Source organism: Piliocolobus tephrosceles, chromosome 6 (genome assembly GCF_002776525.5).
Source record: "Piliocolobus tephrosceles isolate RC106 chromosome 6, ASM277652v3, whole genome shotgun sequence".
Taxonomy (NCBI): domain Eukaryota; kingdom Metazoa; phylum Chordata; class Mammalia; order Primates; family Cercopithecidae; genus Piliocolobus; species Piliocolobus tephrosceles.
In genome coordinates this window covers 87,958,596-87,980,838 of record NC_045439.1, presented here as the reverse complement: position 1 = coordinate 87,980,838, position 22,243 = coordinate 87,958,596, and the positions used below count along the sequence as shown (strand labels likewise).

The 22,243-nt window shown below is 54.0% G+C and overlaps 1 protein-coding gene across 1 annotated transcript in view; it reads left to right on the top strand.

Annotated features, from left to right (window-relative positions):
• The window catches only part of LINGO1 (leucine rich repeat and Ig domain containing 1), a 178,375-nt gene that overhangs the window by 31,201 nt on the left and 124,931 nt on the right, over nucleotides 1–22,243 (top strand). The window contains exon 2 of the mRNA XM_023195980.2: nucleotides 20,545–20,606. The gene's annotated coding sequence lies outside the window, so the exon portion shown is untranslated. The remainder of the gene's footprint in view (nucleotides 1–20,544; nucleotides 20,607–22,243) is intronic.

The window sequence follows — 22,243 nt, the reverse complement described above, 5'->3', positions numbered from 1 at the left end:
GCAGAATGCCCAGCACATAGTAGGTGCCCAGGAAATATCTGAAATGCAGCTGGGGGTCCCATTATGGGGTTTTTCTTGTGGCCTTCAGAAGATGTTAACCAGAAGGTATAACTGTAACATAACCAATGATAGCAACTCTATTTCCTAAGCCCCTACAGTGCAGGCAACACTGTGCCTGCCACCCTACACACATTATCCCAGTGTATTATTTCATTTTACAGATAAAGAAATGGAGGGTCAGGAAGGTAGTGACCTCCTCAAGGTGACAGCACAAATCAATGTTGGTCCTAGGATTCAATTCCAGGTCTGACGCCAACGCCTGTGCAGCTGCCCCTCCATGCCTCAGTTTCCTCATTTCTACCATGAGGGCCTAGAAGAGAGGACTTCATATTTGGCTTGCTTTGGGGCTGGATCCTGTTGACCCCAGAGTTCCCTCTGCTGAGTAAGACTTTGTGCTGGGCCTGGGGAGCTTCCTCCTTCCCATCAGATCCCTAGGGCCACCTCCCTTCCCCTAGGCCAGTGTGGAGCCAGGCCTGGAATGGGCAGGAGCAGAGGACCGAGAGCCATTTGGAGGGAGGGGCGTTGCTGCACTCCCGAAGGGAACTGAGTGGGGACCTGGCTGTGCTCCAGTCTGGTCCTAGAAGGAGGGCCTTGGCCTCAAGGGAGTTGTGCATCCATCTGTGGCTTGGTCTCCTTCCCTACAGATGTGGCTGGCAGAGGGAGAAGCCATACCTTTTGTGTGCACAGCCCCCAGATAAGTCAAAAAGTGTCTTACCCTGCATTGCCTGCCTCAAGCTTCACAACAGCCTTGGGAGCTGGAGACCACCAGGCCCCATCTTATAGGCAAAGACACTGAGTTTCATGGAAGCTTGTGAATTTCCCAGGGTCCTCAGTGACTGAGGGCAGAGAAGGGCTAGGCCATCTTCTGCCTACTGGACCTACCCTCACCATGGCCCTCTGACAGGAGCACAAAGGACAGTCCTGACTTCTGAGGAGGTTGCCAGAGGCAGGGCCTGGGGCTGGAGGGGCCACTTTGCAGGCTCTTCCTTCTCAGAGCCCCACCCCTAGAACCCCCAGCACAGCCTAGGCTGGGACTGCCACCCGCAGCACACTCCAGAGGCAGCTGTGCTGAGCTGGGTGGAGCGTCCTGTCGCCCTATCCCCGAGAGGGGGGTGTGCCTAATGAATTAATTAATGTTGGCAAAGCACTTGGAGATCTTGGGCTGAAAGGTGCTCAATACATGCAAATCAGAGTGATTGTTATTATCCATAATTATGGAGTTTCTGCCGGAGAAATTATTCAGAAGCGGACGGTGGCTGGGCCAGCACAGGGCCCTGCCAAGATCTGCTCCTCAAGAATGGGGAAATCTGTCTTCCTTCCCTCCCTTACTCTCCTCCCTCCCTGCCTCCCTCCCTTCCTTCCTTCTCCCCCCCTCTTCCCTCCACACTTCTTGCCTTCCCCTTCCCCCCTCACTCCCTCCCTTCCTCCTTTCTTCTTTTCCTTCCCTTCATCCCTCTCTTCCATCCTCTCTCTCTCGCTCCCTCCCTCTCCCTTCCTCCTTTTCCCTGTTCCCCCTTTTCTTCCCCCTTGCCCTTCTTCTCTCCCTTTCCCTCATCCCTGCTCCCACTCCCTCTCCCAGTTCTGGGCCTGTTTCCTGCTTTTCCACAACAAATGCCTTCTTTGTCTCGTCTCTCATGAAGACAGGCACCTGGCAAGGTTTGGAGAAGGAGGAGATTGGGCAGTAGCTTCTCACCCATGGGGGAAGGATCCAGAAACAGAGCCTCACTTTTTTCCTCTGTTAAATGGGTGTATAAGGGGTGCCCTGCCTCTTTGGGTGAGTGGCAGTGCCCAGGAGGGCACTCTCTGGGCTGCAAGCTTCACGTCTGCAAGGCTCTGCCATAAGTTGTTTAGATAAACATTGTGTGTGTGTTTGTGTGTGCACACTTGGTGTGTGTGTGCCTCCAGCCCCCTCCTGCCTCAGACCGTGTTCTCAATATGGCTTTGTGTCTTTGGCTGTTGGTTCCCTGATGGCTGAGGCTGACCCTCCTCCACCAGACTGAGCCAGCGGCCCCATGCTGACAGTCCTTGGCAGTGCCCAGAAACAGCAATCCAAATAAACTCTCTCTCAGCTGCACCCTACTTCCCTCCCCCTACCCCCAGTCCTCTGTCTCCATGGTGATGTTCATCTTTTGTGCCCACCAGCCCCAGGGAGGGCTGCTCCCAGATTCAGCACCACGAACAGCGCCTGGCTCAGCCTGGCCCACAGAGTCTCCTCTCAGCTGAACATAGCCTCCATAGGTTATTCTGACCCAGGCCCTACTTCCAGAGCCACACACCGAAGCCAAGAGAATGCCAGTGACTTATCCAAGGGCCCACAGATGCTTAGCTTTAGAGCTGAACTACAACCCTAGTCTCTGAACTCCCCGTTGCATTACAAGGAGGCTTTAGGACTTCCTAGTGTTCGGTCAACAAACACTGGGCAAGCACCACCTACTGTGTGTCTGCCTCTATACCAGGCTTGGTGATGGAGGAGAGTTGGAGGCAGTCAGGTCTCTGTTCTCTCCAGCACGCGGAACCCACAAAACAACAGCCACAGCCACAGCCACGACAACAGCGAGATAGCCGGGGATGGCAAATATGACAGTATATATGTGCTTGATTTTGTGGTGTCTGTGAGAAGTACTTGAGAGGTGTGAGGCACAGTAGGTCCCTGTAGGGTGAAGCAGTCAGGAAGGCTGTTTGGAGGAAGTGGCACCCAGCCTGGTGAGGCAGAAAGGAGGGGGAAACTGGTTGCTGAAGAGGGGGCTGGAATGAAGCTGGCCTGTGTGTGAGTGATGGTGAGAAGTCCATCCAATGGGCTCAGGGCAACTGGTGGCAATGAGCCTGGGAATGTCTGCAGTGCCCCATGAGGGGCTGGTTTCTGTCCTGTGGGCGCACTGGAAGGCTGACCAGCACAGGAACACAGTGGGATTCCCCTCCGCTCTACAGTGCTATAGCCTGCTTTGGTATCAGAATCCAAGCCCCTACCTCTCCCTTCCTCCCTTACCTAGGGTTGGCTGATTCCATCTGGAAGTAACAATAGGCTGTGGTTGTCTATGGGGCCTTTGTGCCTTATCACCCAACCTGTAATCTTTCCCATCCAACACAGGCTCCTTTTCCCTGGCATTTGTCAAAAAGAGGGGACAGAGCCCCAGAGTCATGTGGGGAGGCCGGGCTGGAGAAGGCCTCTGGCTGCCCATCGATTTGCATTGCTTTTGCCAGCTGCCTGAGTGGGTTTGCCGGACACCATGGGGCTGTGTTTGGCTTTGGATAATGAAATAATGTCTTCACCGAGGAAAGGAGAAAGCCTTTGCTAATTAGCTCAGCTGCCTACTTTTAGGACAAAAGTCTTTACTGTTAGGCTCCCGTCGCTGGCTGAGTGGTGGGGCTCTGTGGGAAGCCAGTAGGGTGGGCAGTCCACCTTGGGGGAGATAATGGGAGGATGAGATGGGCTAGGGCAGGCAGGGCTGACATTTTCCAGGGACACTATCTCCTTGGCCTTCTGTGCCCCAGCAGCGTTTTCCTGGCACAGGCACAGCATGGGGTAAGAAAAGGTCTTGGGATGACGTAGATCCTGGTTCTGTCCCCAGCCCTGCCACTTGCAGGCCTCATGGCCTTGGGCAAGACACAGCTGACTCTCCGGGTTTCGAGTCACCTCCTCTGAAGAAGGAGGCATGGTCACATGTGAGACGGCAGCTCCTGGGCTTGGTGAGATGATGGAACAAAGCACCCGGCACACAGTGGGGACTTGGGAAATGTGGGTGGCTTCATGTTCACTACTTAGGATCACAGCCTTACCTTGCTATTGGCTTGGGCCTTGTTCATCTAGAGCTCAAGTGCCCCACTATCCACCCGTCTGACCCGGTAGAAGGGTGAGATCTTCTTCCCTAACTTCTGCCAGGGACTGGGAGGCAGTGGGGCCAGTTGAATGGCTGGATTCAAAGGCAAAAGCATTTGAAGTGCTCCTTCCCCTACAGTTTAGGCCCTGGGGCTAGTGGGAAGGGGCTGAAGATGAGGCCAAGTGATCAGAGGAGGGAGGGCCAGGATGGAAAGGCCTGAAAACCTGACCCTCCTCCAGGAAGCCCTCCAGGGATCGGCTGGAAGTACTCTCTCTGTGTCCCCCCTACCCCATAGACTTTCACTGTGTTCTTCCCAGGGCATTTCCCCCCGCTATCACAGGTCTTATGCTCACTCCCATCTCTGTGAGGCTTTCTAGTATTCTAAATTTCTCATACCTGTGACTCGTGGACCCCACGGGCGAGGTGGATAATAGTAGGAGCAGTAGTCGTGCTGTTCAAGGCAATGATCCTAAAAGCAACCAGCCTTTCTGAGGACTTACCATGTTCTAGGCAGAGGTCAAGGCACCCTGCAAGGATCACTCCCTTACTTTTGATAGACGGGGTTGGACTGACTCCCATTTAACAGAGAAGGAAGCTGAGGCCTGAATGGGAGAGGGGCCTCTTGAGGGCATAGCATAAGTAAAGGCAGAGATTCACACCTGTGCTCACATCTGGCTCAGGTCAGTTTAGACTGACAATCACAAATGGCATGCCCACTCTGCGCCCCGCCCTGGACACAGAGAGAGGTGGTACATACGCAGGCCCTCAAGCAGGTGGTGGTCCATGGAATACCCTCCACGCTGCCCTCATTCTTCCTGACCTCCTTCTTGCCCAAACTCAGAGATACCAGCTGCATCTTTTCCACTGGACTGGTCCTGCCTCTGACTCTGGGGTCCCTTCAGTGTAGGCTGCACAGGCAGAGGCTCCCGTCTCATCAGCCAAAGTATTTCTGGCACTTACCAAGCCCTGGCACGTAGTAGGGGCTCACCTAATACTTGTTTAGTGGTGGAATAAATGTCATTGTGTGGATTAAATGAGACCATGTATATGAAGTACTTGACACTCAACCAAATATTTATTGAGTGGAAAAATACCTTTGAGTGGAAAGAAGGAGGTACAGGGTGTCAAGTGTCTGGCTCATAGTAGGCTCAGCACGGGGAAATGGCCGCAGCCGTAATTGTTGGCATCCATTCTTCTGGAAGGGGTTGAGTGGATGGACCAGAAGCAGGCCCGGGAGGCTGGAGAGAGAGACGGGGAGGGAAGCAGGCAGGCACCGGAACTCCCAGGAAGAGGCAACAGCAGGGAGAAGGCTGGTTCACAGCTGGGGGCCCTGACACCTACTCTGTGTGGAGCTGGGGACTGGAGCGTGTACCTGTGTGCACGCGTGTGGGTGGCTGTGTGTGTGTAAAACAAATAACTGGAAAATGAATTTAATTATAAGGCACTTTTAATAGTTATTTATATTTAATCCTGCTAATTCTACTTCTCATGTAGCCAAACTATAATGCTATTCTTCTTACTCATTTGCTAGTGAGAGTAGGGGAGAGCGGGGAGAGGGAGGCGGCCTCTTGGGAGGGCAGCAGGTATCCCCCAACCCTGGGGTGGGCCCAGTTCAGGGACGGATACTGAGGACAGTGAGGAAGGGGCCACTGGCAAGGCTATCTCAGGGGGCATCTGGGACGCGGCCCCTGCTCTGATTCCAGGGCACGTGTTCACTCAGCCCCTGGGGTGGGTATGGAGGAGCCATGGAGAGAGTCCAGCCTGAGTCGGGCAGACCCAGGTTCAAATCCATGTGTCTTAACTTCAGGGACTCACTTTCTCCACCTGTAAAGTACTATCACCCACTCCCCACCCCCACCATGAGAGCTGCTGGGAGAATTAAATTGGAGAGAGTGGACCTGCCCCATGGCAGCTTGTCCAGAAAGGCCGGTTCTGCACCCTCCTTCCTCTCACCAGCCCTCAAGCTGGCCCGCGGTCCAGCCCCTCCAGACACACCCAGCCAGCCTTCAGCTTATTGGCAGAGAGAAGATGTTTGACTAACTCTATGGCCAATAACTGACTTCTGTCCCTTATTTGAGGATGACCCCTTAGAAGAGCTAGAGAGTTGGGTTGGGTTGGAGGGTGGTCTGGTGGTGGGAGCAGCTTCACTGGGCATCTGGGAGCGGTCCACACAGCAGCCGTGGGAGTGGGCAAAGGGGATGACTCATTCCTAAGAAGGGTCCACAGCATGGGCCACATGGTGGCTTTAGAGAAAGGTCAGGAGTTAGAGACCCAGACCCGCTCTGCTGTGGAGAGTCTGGGAAAGCTGGTGGTGCCTGCTGAGTCTCTTTTGTTTTCCTGTCGGGGCTGTGAGGCCAGGATGTGAAGGACTGGGCAATAAAACCAGGGAAGAGCTTCAGGCAAGTTTAAGGCCTGGAGATGGGGCTGGCGGGGAGGTGCTGAGTACTCACTGGGCCCACCTGAGGAATGGCATTGGGTTTGTTTTCTGACAGTGCTTCCTGTGGCCAGACTGAAGGCAGGGGCCTCAGAGTAGCCTGGAATGGAGCAGGCAGGTGATGCTGGGCTCAGACATCTCTCTAGGGACCCCATAGAAATTGGGCTGGGGGGCTGGGTGCAGTGGCTCACACCTGTAATCCCAGCCCTTTGGGAGGCCGAGGCAGGGGGATCACCTGAGGTCAAAAGTTTGAGACCAGCCTGGCTAACGTGGTGAAACCCTGTCTCTACTAAAAATACAAAAATTAGCCAGGCGTAGTGGTGTGCGCCTGTAATCCCAGCTACTCAGGAGGCTGAGGCAGGATAATAGCTTGAACCCGGGAGGTGGAGCTTGCAGTGAGCCGAGATCATGCCACTGTACTCTCCAGCCTGGAAGACACAGCGAGACTCCATCTCGGGGAAAAAAAAAAAAAAGAAAGGAGGAAGGAAGGAAAATAAATAAATAAATAAATAAGGCTAGAGGCCAGTCACCGTGGCTCTTGCCTGTAATCCCAGCACTTCAAGAGGACGAGGTGGGAGGATTGCTTGAAGCCAGGAGTTCAAGACTAGCCTGGGCAACAAAGTAAACCTCTGTCTCTCCCCTGCACCACCCCCCAATAAAAGAAAAAAAAGAAAAAGAAAAAAAAAGAAGTTGAGCTGGGACTGGGGTCCATGACCTCTTCCTGGAGCAGGGTTGTGGGGAGGAAAAGTCAGGGGCCCGCCTTCCACCATGTGTTGCTTCTTCCTATGCTGTCCTGGTCCCACCCACTATGCTGCGGCCACCTACCTCAAGGTTCCTGGGCTCTGCAGGGCATCAAAGGGGTTGGCCACGCCCAGAGGCTACCCTGAGGGTGGGCCCTGAGCCAGGCTCTGTGCTGGGCTTCTTCCTGATCTTCTCTCCTGGAGTCCCTGCAGTGACACTGTAAGGTGGATGCTACTATCCCCATTTTATAGATGGGGAAACCGAGGCTCAGGGAGATTGAGGGACATGATCAGAATTTGGGTCATCTGACTCCAAAGACAGTTCCTTTACCCACTGGCAAACTCTGGTGACCCAAGGGGAAGAGGAGGATGGCATAGTCAGAGCGCAGGGTGAAGGCACTGCCCTCTTAGGAACAGCTGAGAGAGCATGGGTTTCCAGTCCTGGTGTTCACACCCCCGGAGGTCCAGCAATGGTCTCTCTGAGGCCCTGCAGGGCTGTTGGTGTGGCCAGTGTCTTAACCCACTGGAGAGGGTGCCTCAAAGGGGCAACCACAGTCCCTGTTTAGAGTTGTGTGGAAGGAGAAAGGTTGGCTTTGGGCTCTGTTGCACCGGGGTTCAAATCTTGGCTCTGCTACACACCAGCTGTGTGCCCTTTGGCTGACCACCTGACCCCTGAGCCTCAGCATGGCCACTGCTCTCTGGCACGCAGTACACGCGTGCAGTACACGCGTGGTACCACCCACCCACCCTCCTCCTCCCCGCCTCCTTCTTCCACTGATGTGTGGAGTTGAGTAATGACTGAAGGTATGATTCTCTCTGGGATAGTTTCACTTTAATAAGAGACTTTAATGCCTCCGAACCCCAGTGGATGTTTCCCTTTAATGGTGACATTTCAGGCGTGGTGACAGCCATGAGGAGATTCTGGAGATGGGGGCCTGCCTGGCTCTGCATTGGTGCAGCCTCCTTCTTTGGCCCTTCTTCCACTCCCCTTCCCCAGGGCTCACGCTTCTCTCTTGCAGGCAGGTCAGTGTTTCGTTAATTTGATTGAGGGATCTGTTCTGAGTGTGCTCACTCTACAGCAACTAGAAGCCCAGCCTGGGAATTGGTGGGCGTTCTGACACAGGTCCAACCTGAGCTCTGCTCGTCTAGGCAGTGAGAGGTTACAGCAAAAGTAATGAAGAGGCTTGCAGGGGGAGAGATTGACCTGCTTGGGGGAACCCTGGAGGTCTGTCCCAGGGAAGAGTCTCTGGGCATGCTGAGCTGAATGTGATGGATCTAATCTGTTTATTAAGACAGCACCCACCCCACCCCCAGGACCTGTCTGCACTCCAGATGACTCGCAATGTCCCCTCATCCATTCAGTGCTCCCGAAGTGCTCCCAAGCCCTGGCTGTGTTGACAGGGGAGAGGAGGAGGAGGAGATGTGGCCCCCTGCTAGGCCTGGGCAGCGGACCAAGGGACAGAGGATTGGAGCTCTGGAGGAGCAGTCCTGGGCCTGCGGATGGGGTGGTTGGGTATTCTTAGCTAAGTCAGTGGAGCTAAAGAAAGGGAGGGTTTGAAGAGGTCCCGAGGGAGAGGTCCATGGCCTGGGCCTAGGGGCCTGCGTTCTAGTCCAGGTTTTGCAGCTGATTCTTTTGTGACTATGGGTAAGTCTCTGCCCTCTCCTGGCCTAAATTTTCCCATCTATCCAGTGGGGGTTTTGGTCTGGGCCAGCTAATCTATGGCCCCTTTCAGCACCCTCCATCCCTGGGAGTGGGGGTGGTCTCTGGAGCCCAAGGAGCTGGAGAGGGGTGGGAGACAGATGTGCATGCTGCCGTGTGCTGTGGCCAGCACATTCATTAAGCAACTGTAAGATGGATACACCCCCCAGTTCACCTGGCACACGAACCTCTGGATTTATTTCTTCCTGAATGGTGCCATCCATCGTGTTAGCTTTGCTGCCAATGGTGCGGCTGGCTCCTGCCTGAGCCTCCTGAAGGGTAGGGTGCCTTTTTATCCTCCAGGCAAGGCTCCTCGCCCCCAGCCCCCAGCCTTGCTCCTGCACCTGTCCACCCCTCAACTTGTGCGGCATGGGGATAATTCTGCCCATTAGGTCTGCTCCAGTCCCCAGCCAGACCACAGGTTCAGGGTGCTCTGAGGGGTTCGGGGGCAATCAGGGCTGTCTTCTTGAAGGAGGTGGCAGTACTGGCTTTAGACCTAAAAATGTGTCAAGGCAGGAAGTGGACAGGTGGAAAGAAGACTAAGTGCTTTCAGTGTTGACGCTGAGGGAGGGATGGAATTCATGGAACAAAGTGAGCAAGGTCCCACACTTATACTCATGTTATGTATACCTATGTTGCTTATGAAAAGTGCCCAGGCAACAGTGTTTATTGACTGACTGACTGATCCTGTCCCCAGTTCTTTTTTTTTTTTTTTTTTTTTTGAGACAGGGTCTCACTGTCTCTCCCAGGCTAGAGTGCAGTGGCGTGAACACACCTCCCTGCAATCTGGAACTCCTAGGCTCAAGTGATCCTCCTGCCTCAGTCTCCTGTGTAGCTGGAACCACAGGTGCATGCCACCATGCCCAGATAATTTTTTGTTTTGTAGAGACGGGGTTTCACTTTGTTGCCCAGGCTGGTCTCGAACTCCTGGGCAGCCTCCTAAAGCGCTGAGATTATAGATGTGAGGCACCGTGCCCAGCTCCTGGTTCTTATAATTTCCTGTTTTTCAGACTCAGGTGCTCTTTTACCCTTCCTAAATGGCTCAGGAACTATCCGGTGACCCCGCCCCAGCCTCCATCACACAGTCCCCCACAACATCCATCCCTGTTAGAGGCATGCAGAATATGGCAAAGTTTGACCGCCCTTGGACAAGTCACCTCATCTTTTGAGCCTTGGTTTCCCCTTCTATGAAATAAAGATGGCTGCTCTTGCCTGCCAGGGTTTTGAGGAAGAGATGAGCAATTGTGTATGAGGTGATCGGCACAGGGCCTCATTCGCAGCAGGGTCCCAATGCATGGGGGTCTCCTCCTTTATCCTGAAAAAGACCTGCAGGTTTCACTGAAGAAAGGACATTTGAGATGGTCTCCAGCGAATGTATAGAAGCTCAAGCTCAGTGGGCAGAGTCAGGTTGGGGTGGCAGTGGTTCTGGATTTCAGCAGGACACCTGGAATGGTGCTAAGGGTCTCTGCTGGGGACAACTTTTTTTTTTTTTGAGATGGAGTCTTGCTCTGTCACCCATGCTGGAGTGCAGTGGCAAGATCTCGGCTCACTGCAAGCTCTGCCTCCTGGGTTCATGCCATTCTTCTGCCTCAGCCTCCTGAGTAACTGGGTCTACAGGTGCCCACCACCACGCCCAGCCAATTTTTTGTGTTTTTAGTAGTGATGGGGTTTCACCATGTTAGCCAGGATGGTCTCGATCTCCTGACCTCGTGATCTGCCTGCCTCGGCCTTCCAAAGTGCTGGGATTACAGGCATGAGCCACTGTGCCCGGCCTTTTTTTTTTTTTTTTGTAAGACAGAATCTTGCTCTCTTGCCCAGACTGGAGTGCTGGAGTGCAATGGTGCAATCTCGACTCACTGCAACCTCTGCCTCTCAGGTTCAAGCAATTATCATGCCTCAGCCACCTGAGTAGCTGGGATTAGAGGTGTGCACCACCATGCCCAGCTAACTTTTTTTTAAAGTAGAGATTAGTTTCACCATGTTGGCCAGGCTGGTCTCGAACTCCTGGCCTCAAGTCATCCCCCTGCTTTGGCCTCCCAAAGTGCTGGGATTACAGGCGTGAGCCACTGCGCCCGGCTAGGGAACAGTTTCTTAAGCAAGGTGCGGTGGTTAAGAATGAGGCCTCTGGAGCCAAGCTGCAATCCTGGCTGCACTCAGTAACTCTATGTGCATGACCTTGGGCAAAGTGCTAGACCTCTCTGTGTTTTGATTTCCTCCTCTGAAAAGGGAAATACTGACAGAACCTAGCTCACAGTCTTGTTGTGTCGATTAGATGAGTTTATACATGTAAAGTTTAGAATAATGCTGACTATATATTAACTGTTTAATACAAGTTAGCGGCTTTTGTTATTATATATTATTTTTATTTTGAGATAGAGTCTCACTTTGGTTGTCCAGGCTGGAATGCAGTGGTGCCATCTTGGCTCAGTGCAGCCTCAACCTCCTGGACTCAAGTGATTCTCCCACCTCAGCCTCCCAAGTAGCTGGGATTACAGACGTGCACTACCACACCAGCTAATTTTTCATATTTTTAGTAGAGACAGGGTTTCACTATGTTGCCCAGACTGGTTTTGAACTCTTGGACTCAAGCAGTCTGCCCACCTTGGCCTTCCAGAGTGCTAGGATTACAGGCGTGAGCCACTGCTCCAGGCTGACTTTTGTTATTCTTACTGAGGGTCAGAGAGGTTAGGGACTTGCTCATAGACACACAGCTTGTTATGAACATTCAGGATACAGATTGATGCCTATTTAATTCCAAAGCTATGCTCTTTCCTCTGCTCCAGGCAGCCCTGGTGTCTGCCAGAGGTGCCTGATGTGCAGCCAGTATCCAGGCCTCGTTTGGGGAGAGGTTGAAGCAGGCTCTGCCCACGGTGAGTTCTCTCCTGAGGCTCTCTAAGAGCAGGACCTTGTCTGTCTCACTCACTTCCATATGCACTGGGGACCCTCAGGGCCTAGTAGATGCTCAAGAAATACTTGTAAGTTGGCTATAGATGAATCAATAAATGAAGGCAGAGAGGGTTACCGGGTTGCTTCTAGGGCTCCTGGTGCTCATCGTGGGAGCCCCTCACACCTCCATCTTCTGTGCCAGATTGGGAGGACTCCCCAACCCCCACAGTCTGGCTTTTAGCAGCACCCCCTTCAGCCCTTTTGATGCCCACCCAGCTGCCTGCCTCTCCCTAGGAGGCAAATCTTCAGCCTCCCTCCTGCGTCCCTGGGTTCTCCCTGCTTGCTTGTTAACTTGAGAATAACTCCCCAACCAGCCCTGAACACGATGCTTTTGCCTCTGCTTTTATATTGCGTTGTAATGTGACTGTCTAAAGATTCTTAAAGAAGAGAGAAAAGCAAGATCATTCCCTACTCTGTGCCCAGAGTAGATTCTGTCTTCAGGAGGGTTGGGGCAAAACCTCCCAACCCTCTTTAGACTGGGGGTCTTTGGAGCCTACCTGTCTTTAAGGTGGGTACAGGGCACAGGCCTGAGGCCAGGAAGCCTGGGCTCTGACGCTGTCCCCTCAAGAATCTGTGCTCCTCTTAGCCCCTTGACTCCCTGCGATGGGGGGAAGGAGTCACGCCCCTCCTTTCACAGAGGACATAGGGGTCCTGGAGCTCTCTGTCCCCTCTGCCCTGCCCCTGGAGAATGCTGGGTGCTTATGCCAAGCAGAGTGGGTTTCCGGTGAAGGTGTGCTGGAGGTGGGCATAGGTGGATGGAGGGAGGAGGGAAAGGTGCTGCCTACAACCCCTCAGTGAGGCCGTCCTGGCAGGGGGAGCTTGGGGTAGTGGGTAGTCAGGAGAGCCAAGGCAGCATGGAGCCCAGGAGGGCTCTCCTCCCGCTCCCCACCCTTTCAGTCACTCCATGTCTCCCACCTTCCTCACCAGATTCTTCTTAATTTCTGAGAAGGTGAGGTTGGGCATCGGGCTGAGGGCCCTGTGCACCCATGCACCACTGCAGGTTCTCTCCATCCTCTCACTGCACCCCAAACTTTCTTGGAGCATCGTGGAAATGCATCAGCTGTGAGGGTGGACTCCTTGTGTCTGGGACTGCCAGGGCTGGTCCACACCTAGCTGCTGAGAATTCCTCCCCTTCCAGCTGTTTCCTTCTTACCTTCCAGCTTTTTGGCAGGCTCTCTTCTAAAGTCTCTGCCACAGGCGAAGGTGGCCGTGCTCCCACTCTCCCCGGACAGCACGCTACTCTTTGGAATTCGGTTCCCCTGACTGCCTTGTGACACCAACTCTCCAGCAGACTGAACAAAAGTTATGGTTTTGCAGAATATCCAGCTTTTTCTCCTTAGTTGGGAGTAATGCTCTCTTGTGGCTTCTACATCCTGAATGAGGTAGAATCCCTCTGTCTCTGGCTTTCGTGGTTAACAGTTTTGGATTTACCCAGATCTGGGTTCAAATTCTGCCTCCACCAGATGCTGGCTGTGTGCCTTAGGTGAGTCATCCCAACCCTGCGCCTTAGTTTCCCCTCTGGAAAGGGGGATACTGGTGCCTAGTTCAGTGAACTGCTGAGAGGGAGATGAGTTGATCTGCCCGGCACCTGGTAGTGCTCAAGAAGTGGCCATCAAGTGGCTCTGTGAGGCCCTGTTCATTGTGCCTCTGCCTCCCAGAGGCTGTGGGGAGGAAAGCCAGGGAGCAGCTCTGGCTGGGCCGGCCTGCAAGCCGGGGCGGGGCCAGCCTGTGCCTTCTCACCTTCAGAAGATTTGGAGAAAACACTCTGCTCCACACGTGTCCCCGGCAGCTTCTCTGGCCCAGCCTGAGCTAGGCTTGTGGGGCTTAGCCAGGTCCGTTAGCTCCTTGGGAACGTCCCCTCTGCCCATCCTCTCATCTTACCAGTGCCTGGCAGAAGGCCCCACTCTGCTTGGATGGGTCCATGGAGCTCCTGGGCACAGAGGGTGATGCTCAGCACCTTTGTCTAGCATTGGAGGCCCTGCCCATTATGGATGGCCCAACTGCCCCTCCGCCCTTCTCCCTTGCCCATCTCTTTCTCTCCATCTGAACCCAGGATTCCTCTTGGCCCCTCTCCTTTCTGGTTTCAGCTGAGGTCTTGGGAAGCCTTGTGTTTCGACATTCTAGGTGAGAGCATTCTAGGCCAGGCTTTTGAGTACGTATGGGGACCAGGGCTTCTTCAGTCCCCAGAAGCAAGGCAGGGCTGGTTGCACAGAGCTTCCTTTACCTCCAGCTGTACCTGATGCCCACAGAGCCCGCAGCCTCAGGGGACTGCACTGGGGAAGCTGAGGCGGGAAGCTACTTGTCTGCAGAACCACAAGGTCAAGCGGTTTTGTTTCTTGCTGGCAGTGGTGGGCCCTGGGGAGAGCGGCTGGCCACAGTGTAGTCTGTGGGGCCTGCGGCCTGCCCCTCCTGGGTGGCCGGGCCCTGTTTCCAGGGCTGCTCTTGGGGACACTGGGGCCTAGGCTTCTGAGGACCCCAGAGAAGGGTGGTCAGGGGCCTTCCTGGGGCAAGAGCCCTGGCCTCTGCTGTATCCTCTAAAGGTGGCTGGGGTAGGGGGTCCTCAGGGCCCAAAGGCAGAGGGTGGAAAACCTGAGACTGGTCAGGGAAGGTATCAGGAGTTTCCCAGCCTCTCAGGACAGTGTGTGGGGCGGGGGTTGGTTCCCTAAAGGCTCAGGCTTGGGGTGCTGCTGACTCGTGTTCCCAGAAGCTCAGCCAGGCCAGAAGCCTAGAGGGCAAAGAAGCAAATCTAGAGGGGGCACCTGTGGGGCTTTTTGCAGGGTGTCCCCTGCTGAGAGTGCCCTCCCCAGACCAGCCAATGTGTCCTTTCTGGAGAAGCACTTCAGGTGTCTCTTGTCCCCGCCGGCCCAGGTTTGGGCTTCTCCTCCAGGCTCCTGGTTCCCTTCCTTGGCCACATGGTATGGTAGCTGCCTCCTGGTGTGTGAGCTCTTCTGGGGGCGATGGCAGGGCTAGAGGGGGGCAGTGCCTGAGCCCCAGGAGATGGATATGTGTGGACAATGACTGCTTAGGGACAGGAGGGAGGCTGCTGTCACCTTTGGCCGCATAGCTCAGCGGAAGCACTGCCTTCTTGGAACCTCAGCTTCTTCTTCTCCTCCTGGCCTTTTTGGGGGTTGAAGGTTAGAGATCTGCTTGGGCAGGCCTCGGTCTTTAGGTGCCCACCTCTGCAGGTCTTTTCTGAGCCTCTGTCCCTGTTGCTCTGGACTCCCCACCCTACTGTCCAAATCCTTGTGTATTCAAAGCCCCATCCCGCCCCTCCAGGAAGCGCTCCCTGATGCCTCCAGACCTCGCTGATCAGAGTCAAAACCTCCTGAGGGTGCTTCCATTTGCTGTCTTCCCCTTGACACACACCCTTGGCTGTGAGTGGAGCCCCAGGTACACAGAGGCCCCACAGCATGACGGGCAGGTGAACCTGTAACATCCCATAACAGGCCAGCATGGTCTGTGCCGGGTAGGGAGGAGCACAAGGGTGGGGCCATTGAGGCAACATTTGTGCTGCATCTTGGAGGGAGAGGCTGGAGACAAGAGGGTCTTGGGGGCAGACATCAGGCTAGGAAAAGCCTTGAATGCCAGGTGGGTAATTTGGGGATCTGGCCTTTCTCTGCAGGCAGAGCACCAGGGGAGAGGCTCTAAATGGATGGTGCACTCCTGGGAGCAGACCCTCCCCATAGTGCCTGGAGCCCTCCACCCGTACCCTCTGCCTGGTGGTCTCATACTTGTTTTTCAGACCTCTGCTCCAAGGACACTTCCTCAGGGAAGCCCTCCCTGACCACACTGTCCATGCTGTCATGGCTCCTTGGCTTTTCCTTTAAAGCCCTTATCCCAATCTGTCTCCCACCCAAGTGTGGCCATTGATTAATGACTGCCTCTGCCACCAGGCTTTACAGCCACTGAGGGCAGGAATCAGAAGGGTTTGGTGGTTCCCTGGGTCCCCAGCTCTCAGCTCAGTGCCTGGCACAGGATAGGTGCTCCATAAACGCTGACTGAATATGTGAATGCATGCGGGGCACAGAACCCAGGAGCCGCTGGCTGGAGGGGCTGCTGGCTGATGGGTTGAGGGGAAACACAGTCCCCCAGAAAGCAGGGGCAGCTCCTCTGTCCCAGCCATCCCAGCCAGTGCTGTGCTCCCTTTGTTTATCATAGGTGGCTCTTTAAAGAACCACTTGCAGGAACAAAAGCTGTCTCTGGCAGCACCTCAGTGGGTGGGCTGGGCCTCCTGAAATGCTTTGAGAAAAGGTGGACTGAGCCAACTTGTCCCCCCCAGGCTGGCTGGTGACTCTTGGGAGAGGGGGCGATCACAGTGGCGTGGGGCATGGGAGGCAGGGTGATTGGTGGACCCAGCCCTGACCTCACCAAAATTATTTTTAAAGCCTGCAAGAGAAAGGGGATATTTTTAACCTTTGTTCCATCAAGGCATCCCGAGGGAAAAAGAAGGGAAAAGGAAGGAGATGGGGAGTTGCAGAGGGGCACAGGAGTAGGGCCAGGGGCTTCTGAGGGAAGGGAAGCAACCCCAGAGGCCCCCAAGGACTAGCTTTTTTGTCCCTAGCCCTTTTAAATTTTTTAAAAGCTCCAAACAGCAAGAGGGACAGTGGAGTTCATTATATCGAGTTATCTCCTCCGTTTCAGGCAAAGATCAATCTTCTGAGTCTTGCAGCTCCAAGGGGGGAAGGGAAGAGAAAGAAAATGGGAGGCGAAAGGAAAAAACTCCCTGGACCAATTTCCGCTGTGAACACAATTACTGGGCTGCCTGGCAGTGGCGCCAGCTGTTGGCAGGCATCCTGGCCCCCCGCCAGTCGCATTCAGCTGCCGGCCGCCCCCAAGGCTCCCTCCTGAATGGGACAGGTTGGCAGGTGTAAGAGCCCCAGACCTCCTGGGGTGTGGACTACTGGGCCTGTTATCCCAGGGACGCTGGGGCCCCAGTGCTGTGCAGTGTTCTCTGCTGCGCCAGCTGGCCAGGCCTCAATCTGGCTTCCACCTCCCTGCCTTTGCAGTGTGTCCTGCCTACTGGGCATGCCCTCTGGCTCCTGCCCGCTTCTTCATATGGGTGGCAGTTCATGTAGGGAGTGAGAACACAGGCTCAGAGCCTCGTAGAGCTGACTGTGCCTCCCTCCCTCCCTCCCTCCCTCCCTCCCTCCCTTCCTTCCTTCCTTCCTTCCTTCCTTCCTTCCTTCCTTCCTTCCTTCCTTCCTTCCTTCCGCAAATATATATTGACTATCTCCTGCGTGCCAAGCACTGGACATAGTACAGAGGTGAATCCAGAGGTGAACGAGGTGGCTTCAGGCCCTGCATGCCTTATGGAGTTTATATTGTGATGAGGAGGCAGACAAGAAACAAGGCCACGTATAAATAAGCAAGATAATGTCAGGCGGAGGAAATGCTTAGAAAATTGGGAGAGACTGGGGTGCGTGGTGGGCATTTTACCTAGGGCGACTAGGGATAGTAAGAGGGCTCATTTGAATGGGATGGTAAGAAAGCCTGGGGGAAGAACCTTCAGTAGAAGGAGCAAGAGGGCAGAGACCCTGAGACTGGCCCATGTGGGAGGGAGGCCGATTGTGGTGGAAGATGATTTCTGAGAGGTGGGCAGGGCCTCGAAGGCTTTGGAGAGAGTTTGAACTTGAGTTCAAACTGTACCATGGGCTCGTGGCAGGGCAGCCGCGGGGCCTGATTCTCATGTCATTGTGCTGCTCTGATAGTTTGGGGCCAGAGGTGGAGGCAAGGAGCTGAGGGAGGGAGGAGGCTGTTTCAATAATCCAGGCAAGAGCTGGCCAGGGCAGGGCAGAGGAGCTGGGGGAAGCAGTCAGGTTCCAGATGTGTTCTGGGGTATACCTGACAAGGTTTGCTGACGGCTTGGGTATGGGCCGAGGGAGAAAGAGAAAAGTCAAGGCTGAGAGAGATGTAATTTGGGGATAAAAATGAACAGTTATGTTTTGGACAGGTCTGTTAGATGAGCAAGTGGAGATGACAAATAGGCCTCTGAACATAAGCTGGTGCTCAGGAGGGAGCTGAGGCTGGTGAGAGGGACCTGGGGCACAGCAGGGTTTTAAAGCTGAGGAGTGTGCAGACAGGGTGGGATGGAGAGGAGGTCCTGGTGAGCCCTGGGGCCTCAGATGCTTGGAGGGAAGTGAGGTAAGAAGGGAGAAGGTGTAGGAGGACAGCCAGGAGAGGCTGAGTCCTGGAAACCCGGAGATAAAATGTCTCGTGATGGAGAAAGCAATCAGCCATGTCAGATGCTGCTGAAAGCTCAGGGACCAGTGGGGGAACAGAGAATGACTATTGGGCTTGGCAAAACTGAGATTTCTGGGGGACCTTGATAAGAGCAGTTTTGTGGAGTGGTGGGGACAGAACTGGAGGGGAACTGCAAGTGAAGGAGTGGAGACAGTAGAGACAGTCTGTGAGTTTTGCTATTAAAGGGAAGCAGACAAATGGGAGGGTGTGTGAGGTCAAGGAATTTCCCTCCCTCCCTCTCTGTCTTTTCCTCTCCCTCCTTCCTCTCCCTCCTTCCTCCCCTTCCTCCCTTTCTCCTTTCTTCCCTCCCTTCTCTTATCTTTTACAATATTGAGGCAAATTGCTATGCTCTGTGACTTTGGGCAAGCAGCATAACCTCTCTGAGCCAGTTTCCTTTTCTGCAGAATGGAGGTGACAACCCAGATGTTACTGGATCTCATGCACAACAGGTGCTGAGTAAATGGGAGCTGTTCTAACATAGGGTTCACATGAGGAAATGGACAGTTGCACATCAGTGCAGATGTTTTATGGAGGTCAACTTGGAAGCAAGTATCGACATGTAAAACATGTATACCCTTTGATCTACCCTTTAGGAATGCACCCAGAGAAATACTTACACATGTGTGCAATGAGGCAGGATGTTTTTTCCAGCAATGTTTGAAATAAAACATTGGAAACACCTAAGCACTCATCCTCGGGGGCCTGGTGACACAGGTGAGGGTGCACCCCACGTGGCATGCCTCAGTGCAGCACCACGAGAGCTCAGCTGTGACTGTCCATTAGGAGAATATGCTGGAGCTTCACAGCCCAGATCCACACTTTGGCTCCACTGTGCCCTGGCTGTATACTCAGGTGGCTTACTGGTCACCACTCTATTCTGCACCTCAGTTTTCTTTTCTTTTCTTTCTTTTTTGGTTTTTCTTTTTTAGAGATGAAGTCTCATTCTGTCACCTAGGCTGGAGTGCAGTGGCACTATCACAGCTCACTGTGGCCTCCACCTTGGCTCAAGTGATCCTCCCGCCTCAGCCTCCTGAGTAGCTAGGACCACAGGTGCACGCCACCATGCCCAGCTAATTTTTTTAATTAATTCATTTTTTTGTAGAGACAGGGTCTTGCTATGTCGCCCAGGCTGGTCTTGAACTCCTGGGCTCAAGCGATCCTACCCCTTCAGCCTCCCAAAGTGCTGGGATTACAGGTGTGCACCACCGCACCTGGCCCACTTCAGTTTCTCATCTACAAAATGAGGATCAAAACAGCACCCACTTAGGGAGCTATTAGTAGGATCAGATGAGTTAAGAGGTACAGCACTCAGCCCAGTGTCTGGCACACATTAGGTGCTCAGTGAGCACAAGCATGGTTATTGCTGTGTATGGACAGGGAAAGGTCTCAGAAATCTGTTGTGAAGTGAGGAATGCAGGTGCACACAAGTATAGGGGCTGTGATCCCTGGCATATACCCCCATGTCTGTGTACACCTCTCTGCACATGTGTGCAAGTGCACAGTTAAAGTTTCACGCCAAAGGGGTGGCATTCAGTACCTCTGGAGAGGGGACTGGGAATGAGAGTGTTTACTGTACAGACTACTGTATTTGAACCTCTTAAAAAGAGAATACTTTCATGTGTTATTTGCATATTAAGACTATAATATGTGAGGGTAGTCATTTAGGTCTTCACCTCTTTTGGGAAGCGTTCCGTGACTGCACCAGCCCACCGCCTGCCCCTGTCAGATCTCCTTAGTGTTCAAAAGCCATATTTCGACCGCAGCCACTGGGAGTAAGATATATGTGCACACGTGCATGTGTGTGTATGAGTGGTCTCCCATTTAGCCTGGGAATTCCTTGAGGGTATGGGCTTTGTACTTTCCAGGCTGGACACATCTTCAAGGCCAGCAGTTCTCAAAGTGTGATCCCCAACCAGCAGCATCAGCATTACCTGGGAGCTTGTTGGAAATGCAGATCCTCAGGCCCCCCCGCCCCCAGGACCTACTGGTCAGAAACTCTTGGGGTGGAGCCCAGCAAGCTGTGTTTGCACAAGTCCCAGCAACTCTGTTGCACCTGCTTGTACTGATGGGAGGCACAATGAGGGTCACAGGGTGAGCCAGTGACAAAGCTGAGACTGGGTCCAGGTAAAGGCCTCAGGCAGACATGCGAAGGCAGTCCTGGGTACTCCCTTCCCACCAGCTCCTCTGTGCTCCTAGGGACCATGAACCACATGTGGCCTCAGGAGGGAGGATTTGAGTTTCAGCCCTGTGTGTCCAGGGGCCAGAGAACTGTGACTTCCACTGCAGACAGGCTTGGATAGGTGGGGGCTGCGCTGCAAGTCCAATTTGTGTGTCCTCCAGGGCTGTGCGGGTGCCTGCATCCCAGCCTGCTGTAGCCTAGGCCCTTTCTTTACCGAAAGTGCAATCTTGACTCTGGAATGAATGTGGCATCTTTAGGCTGCCCGCAAGCTTCCAGAGGGCAGGGTCCAGGTCTCCTCCTGCTCTGTCTGGCCCAGTGCATGGGGAAGCCCAGGCTGGGCAGAGACTTGGGTGGGGTTGGACTTCAGGACAGGTCTGCAGGCCCCAATCTGACTGTCCTCTCACCTCTTCCCTGCTGTCTCTTTGCAGGTGTCCCACCGAGGAGGCCCTGATCTTGAGCCCGGAGCCCTGAGACCTGAGCCGATGCTTGAGTGAGTTGAGCAGCTGCTGTCTGTGTTGGTGGATGCAGTGGGGCCAAGGGGTGTGTGCAGAGCAGCAGCCCTCTCTCTGCTACCCCTTTCTCCTCTACCATCTCCTGGACCCCCCTTTCCTGTCCCCAGCCATATTCCTGGGGAGGGGCACTTTTGAGTCACTGGGTGAGTTGGAGGCGGGAAGGTTTGGGGATCAGCTGTTAGGAGAAAGGAGGAAGGCAGCTCCATGGTCTGATGGGTCAGGCTGTGGCTACTGGGGGCCCTTGGAGGGCAACCGCTCGGGTCCTGGAGAGCGTGGATGCCTGGCCCAGGCACCAGCCAGCCTTGAACTTGGGGATCCTGGAGGCTCCTCCTGGAGGAGGGGTGGAGCTGTGGGCCACTCAGGTGAAGTGGGCAGGCCAGGGAATCTGTTGGGTCTGAGGGTGCTCTAGGTGGTCAGGCTCTGACCTTAGGGCCTGGTTGTGCTCTGTGATAAGCATTTTTCAGACACTCTTCCTGTGTCTGGGGATCACTGTTAGACAAGGGGTGGCAAGGCTGTCCCCAGTAGCCCCTAACCTCGACTTCAGTTCCAAGGACACTCTGTCCTGGGGATGATTACAGGGAGGGCTTCTGGTTTGTTTTTTTTTTTTTTTTTTTATTTTTTTTTTTTAATTAAAAAAAAAAAAAAATCCATGCCCTCCCTCTCTCTCCGGGATTCTGGTTTTAATTTGGTGTCAAGGGCCTAGGCTTCTCTTCCGAGTCAGCCTTACCTGCATGCTCAGGAGGGAGCAGGAGTGTAAAGTTGGGGAGACGGCACCCCTACTCAGAAGCCTGAAGCAGCAGCAGCTCTATCGAATTTGAAGTAGTGGGAGCTGGAGGGGTGTGGCTGTCCATCCTCCACCCTTCCCTGGCCTAACTGGCCCCACGGCCCAGGGCAGGGGTTAACTGATATAAGGAGTTAGGGCTCTGTCTTCAAATTTCCATATCTGTAAAAGGGAGCTCCTCATAGCACATCCTCCCGAGCACTGTGTTGTGTGTAGAAGGCCAAGTACCAAGAGCTTGGCACACAGTTGGTGCTCAATAGATGTGAAAACACACCGTCATTTTGCAGCAGAGCCTTGGAAGGAGTTTGAAGGATCTGGGGATTGGAGAAGTGCAGCCCTCGGCAGCTCAGATGCCCCTGCAAGAGCCCGTGCAGCCTCCTGTCATTTGGGAGAGGAGAAACTACGCTCAGTGGACCTAATCCAGGCAGACTGTCTGGAGGAGGGGTGCTAATTGTGATTAATTTATGATGGTTGATCACCTCTTTTTAAGTGCACAAGAACTGTCTTCATACTTTAATTAGCTCATTAATCTTAGCAACAGCAACCTATGAGAGGGAGCAGTTTGTTCCCTTGCCGAGGCCTTGGTGGCAAGGTAGGATTTGGTCTTGGTCTCCCCTCCAGGTCCCATGGGTCTATCCATCTCTCTCCCTACACTTTGTCTCCCAGTGGTGGGTCACCTGAGAGGAGGGCTATGGTTGGAGGCCACGCCCTTGGCCACCATGTCCTCTGGTCAGGCCTTCAGGGGTCATGGCATGGGGGTGGGAGCTGGAGGCTGCATCCATGAAGATGTGTGTGTGGACCAGGCAGCCACAGCCAGCAAGATTGTGAGAGGGA